Genomic DNA, 5,665 nt, shown 5'->3' with positions numbered 1-5,665 from the left:
TAATGATCTTTAAAAAAGCATCATATGACCCCTTTAAGTTAAATTTGGATGAGAATTTTTCAGAATCCAAAAAAAGAAATAAAACATTTTGAGAAAAATAAAAAAGAATTTGAGAAAAAATACAATTATTTCATATAGCCCTAAAAATTAGATTTTTTGTTAAGTTTTTTTTTTTTAAATTAATTGTTGTTCAATTGTATAAGCCTTTTCATTTCAATTTATTAGACATGCTTTTTGATTCATTTAACCATTACAACAGAATCCATAAAAAATGATAGCAGAAAACATGTAATCTGGGAAAAATAAAACAGAATTTGGGAAAAAATAATTTCACAGGGACCTAAAAAAAGATATATATATATATATTTTTTTTTATAAAATGTAGTTAAATTCATGTATTTCAAATTAATTAGACATGCTTTTTGATTACTTTAATTTAACCATTTAAAATGAAAAAAAAACCACCACTATTTTAGAGATATTTAGAGAGATTTCATGAAGTTTGCATCACTAATTCTGTTATTTTCATGTTTATTACCGTGAAGCTGCTTTGAAACAATCTGCATTGTATAAAGTGCTTTATTAAATAAAGGCTGACCTGACTATAGCTGTAGCAGTGATACTTTAAAACAGGATGCATTTTAAGAAGCAATTTTTCTTTTACAGCCGTACCTGTTCTCCGCGGTAGATCACATACTCGGCGTAGGCCAGACCGTTGACACTGGGACGGCCGATCACAGAATGATGCCCAGGGGGAGCGTGGGCCATCTTCATGGCGCTGAACTGCAGGAAGGACTTTCCCAGTGTCACACGGCAGAACAACATTTGCCTTTTGGAAATCAACACAGAGGAGATTATGAAAACCATCTAGTGCAATAACGCATAATGCACTGTTTATGTTTCATTTCTTATTGTATCAGGTGTGTTCATGTACCTGTGGCACAGGTAACAGGACCGGTCTTTGTGAGTGGGGCAGCCAGTGCCGCCTCCGATGCCATAGACATACTGGTTACTCTTAGAGGAGTTCTCTGCAAAATATATGCCAGCTCCAAACATGCCACCGATATATGCATGACGCTCATCAAATCCTTTATGGATGATGGCATTGATGAACGGAGATCCTGAAAATAACAATGGCAAAAAAGGATCAGGATTATGATAATGAAAACTATTAAATTTAACAAAAACTACAAAACATGAACAAAAAAAGTAATTCAGAGCTAAATATAGCAGCAATGGCACATTTTTAGCACATTTAATTGACAAAAAGTGTTGTTGTGCATTTCATTAATAAAACTTTAAAACTCAAGAAAATTGTAGCGCTCCAAAAAAAAAAAAAGAGCTCCTTGTACTGCAGGTGCGTAGAGCCAGTAGGATATTTGAAAATGAGCAAGAGTGCATTACGCACAAGAATGATTGAACACACAAGTGCCATTAGGAGACAGGATGATACATCTTCAATTTCTCGTCACTTTAAGTCTGCCAACCACTTTTTGTCTGACATGAAGTTCCTGGGCATCGAGAGGATTCTACCTCATAGAAGAGGCGGAGATAGAGATAAGAAGTTGTTGCAAAGGGAGGCTTTCTGGATCTTTGAACATAAATCTTTATTTCCTGAATGTATGAATGAAGAACTAGAACTCTCGTTTTTTTTGTATAACTTGGTATTGTCGTTTACTGCTTTATCTTCTCTCTCTCCTGCTGTGTAGTATTTGTAATGTTTGGTCATTCTTTGAAGTTGTATACTTGTACATTTCTGCTATATATGTGAATGATCAAACTTTCTTGGAATTCTGCTTGTGATTAATTGAGGTTTACCGGAGATAATTGAATTCCGCTGATTGTCTTTAATTGTTGACCTACTTAAAAAGGGTGACTGTTGTTGGTTAAGTGAGTACTGAAGATAGCAATGTGCTGAAACTTTTGCTTGCTTGCTCGTGTCCATTTTTTTAATTCACATGCACGTTGCACTTTCGCACAATGCAATTTATTAATTAAATAGATGTTTTTGTAGACTTTTTAGTCTTGAGTGGATCAGTGTGCGGTTAGCCACCCTCTTGCTCATTAATAAAACTTTGAACTTAAACTCGCAGATTAATTTGTATAGGCAGATGCTACAGTTTGTGGGAAGAAAACTAAAACTAACAGCTTACTAATACTAAATAATTAAGAAAAAAATAATTTGAAGTATTCCTGGATCTTGAAAGTTCACCAAGACAGCGTTTTTTGATCAAAAATAAAAACAGGAATATTATGAAAAAGTTGTATATTTGAATATATATATATATATATTAAATGTAATTTATTCCTGTGATCAAAGCTGAATTTTCGGCATCATTACTCTAGTCTTCAGTGTCACATGATCCTTCAGAAATCATACTAATATGCTGCTCAAGAAACATTTCTGATTATCGATGTTGAAAACAGTTGTGCTGCTTCATATTTTTGTAGAAATCATGATACATTTTTTTTTAGGATTCTCTGATGAATATGAAGTTCAAAAGAATGGCATTTATTTGAAATGGAAATGCTTTGTAACTTTATAAATGTCTTTACTGCTATTTTTGATCAATTTAATGCATCTTTCTCAAATAAAAGTATGAATTTTACCTTTAATCTGTCTAGCATTTTTAAGAGAAGCATTTGCATTAGTGCCATTTCAGCACTTACCATGAAACAGCATTCGTTCATTTTGGTGATTGTGATTCTCATCTCCGATCTCTTTCTGCCTGTGTGTGTATCGCTCTCTCAGTTTCTTATTCACCACCTTCTGGATCTGCATGACGATTTCAGTTAGAATTTGTTTAGAGATGAACAGACATGCTAAAGATATCCATTCAAATATGATGCTATCACATCTATCAAGACTACATATTATCATACAGTATGTTTTAAGTAAACCTTTTGGACATCAATACCTATTTTAGAAGAGTTAAATGCCACTAATGTTGAATGCATTTGGTGTGTTTTACCTTGAGAATATTGTATCGACTGAAAACGCCACCTGCGTTTCCTCCATCCCTGTGCTCCCGAATTGTGCTTTGCATCTGTGACCAAAAAACAAACACTCATCACACACAGCCGGAGCAGATGGGTGTATGAAACAGCCCAGAGCTCCAAGCGTTCATGTTTGTACCTCTTCCTCAACAGACTGAAACTCTTTATCATCCACAGCCAGGTCGATCAAAACTGTGCCCTGATTGGTGCAGTGGAACGTCAGGTATGGGTTGGCACCTGTGCGTTACAGAGAACAGGATTCAAATGTAATGAAAATATACAGGAGCAGCATTTAGGAGCAGTTTTATGAGAGAGACATTCACCTTGCTGTCCTCCCAGCAGCCTCTCGATGCCTTTGATGAGTTTGTGACGGTGTCCGTAAGCATTGATGCCGATCTCCTTGAGTTCCTCGTGACCCATATCGGCCAACACGTCCAGAGTGATCTAATGGACACGGCATTAAAAACATGAGGAAAACTTTAAACATTGTGCCAGAAGAAATCCAGAAGTTCAAAGATGTATCAAATTTTCTCACCTGTTCTCTCTCGAAGATGTCCCTCAAATGTTCAAGCCCCAGACTCTTCAGGAATTGTGAAATGTTCATATCCAGGACAGCTACAAAGCAATACAATTTTAACAAATTACGAATAACAAAAATATGCTGGACAAGATGACAACTGAAAAGAACATCACATTGAACAGTTGGAAAAAAATGTAGTCTAAAGTGTGATTCCCAAACAAATGAATCTTATGAGGTGGTTCTTTTAAGTGAATCATATTCATATAGCACGATCAGTGTAGTCTGATTCACGAATGGAAGACACTAATGAGGCAGTTCTTCAATCAGTGTAGATTGATTCCAGAATAAATGATGTGGTTCTTTTTAGTGAATCAATTTCATGCAGCACGTTCAGTGTAGTCTGATTCCCGAATGAATGACTCTTATGAAGCAGCTCTTTATAAGGAATCAAAATCATACAGCGTGATCAGTGTAGTCTGATTCCCAAACAAATGACTAGTATGAGGCTGTTCTTTAGTGAATCGATCAATGTAGCCTGATTCCTGAACAAATCACTCATAATGTTCTTCATAATGAATCAAAATCATTCACAGCAATCAGTATAGTGACAGTAAACAAATGACTCTTATGAGAATGTTCTTCTAAGTGAATCAAGGCCATACACCACAATCAGTGTAGTCTGATTCATAAACAAATGATTCTTATGAGCCGGTTCTTTTAAGAGAATCAAAGCCACACAGAGTGATCAATGTAGCCCGATTCCTAAACAAATAACTCCGAGACGGTTCTTTTGTTTCTCACCGTCTCCTTCCTTGCGCTCAGTTCCGGAGGCCCCATCAGCGGGTCCCGTAGCCCCTCCACTGGCCCCGTCGCAGAGGGGCCCTGCCAGGTTATCGATGCTGGAGGCAGCGGAGAGGCAGGAGGGTGTGGAGGCGGGTGATATGAGAGCGGCGCTGAGCACGGTGGCCTGCGGTTTGAAACAGCTGGGCAGAGCATCAGGGGGCATCGCGTCCATCAGCAGCGCACGGATGTCATCAGCCTGTTAAACACAAATAGCAGATGAATGACAATGAACTTCATACTACAATCAACACAGAACCAATTTAACCAATAATATTACAGCCTAAGTTTCCACAATTCAAAGCTCAATGGATATAATTAAATCGCTATATTTTTTAATTATTTCAGAAACACGTCATATGCTGAAGTTAAAAGTACTGCAAAATAATTCATTTTCAGACTTTTTCAACATTTTCATTGCAATGCTATAAACTTTATCTTCTGAGATCAATCTCTTATTTTAGCCTACTGTATCAGAATTTCTAAGGCCTCTTAATTATCAACATGAAAAACTTGTTCTATATAATCTTATAGTTTAAACTATCTTAGCAAGTAAAAAGCCCTTTAGTATAACTGTAAAAACAAACCCCCTTCAGGTTGTGATTCATGCCTTTTTGCTGTAAAATGTTCATTTTTATAAAGTAATTTAATACGAATATTTATAAAGTTGATTATCCATACATCATTTTTTAGAAAAATCATATCAGACTTTTAAGAAACATTTATTTATCCATCTCTCAATAATCATTGCATTGCATTACGTTTTGTCTCACAAAAAAAAAAAAAAAAAACGACAGAGCTTTAATCACACTTTAATTTTACTAAGACATATTATTGGGAGATATAGAGTGATGACTGACATTTATATGCATTTTATGTAAGTAGTCTGTTATACTTTCATAAAAATCTCATTAGTTACATCACATGCTATCAGCTATATAAAGGCCATATAAAGATCAGCATCTGCATCAAATTACATATTTTTGCTCCGTTTGAGCCTCTGAATAAAACCGAGGCATTTTTTCCTCCTCTATTTTCTTACTATATCATGCTATATAAGCCACAAAAGCCTGATGTTTCAAATATTCAACAAAAATCACATGCACAAACTTAATTTGAATATTTTGTCTAAAGGCTCAAAAAAGTTTTTTTTTATTACTATTATTTCATATGTCAGGATTCAATTTAAGTCAGCTTCTATCTTTTCTTAACTACAGTGTTATCAGCTGCTGTGGTGTTGTTTACCGTGGCCAGGTCCAGTGCCGTCTGTCCCTCCTGGTTCTTCATGGTGGGGTCAGCACCGTGTGC

The 5,665-nt window shown here is 35.7% G+C and overlaps 1 pseudogene; it reads right to left on the bottom strand.

The window, feature by feature from the left end:
* LOC107572255 (tankyrase-1-like) overlaps window positions 1-5,665 on the bottom strand; it is an 8,345-nt pseudogene that overhangs the window by 1,772 nt on the left and 908 nt on the right.

The sequence above is a fragment of the Sinocyclocheilus grahami genome, unplaced genomic scaffold, assembly GCF_001515645.1.
Source record: "Sinocyclocheilus grahami isolate Dianchi unplaced genomic scaffold, SAMN03320097.WGS_v1.1 scaffold1725.1, whole genome shotgun sequence".
Classification (NCBI taxonomy): Eukaryota; Metazoa; Chordata; class Actinopteri; order Cypriniformes; family Cyprinidae; genus Sinocyclocheilus; species Sinocyclocheilus grahami.
The sequence above is the reverse complement of the archived record's forward strand: the minus strand, read 5'-3'. Positions and strand labels throughout refer to the sequence as shown.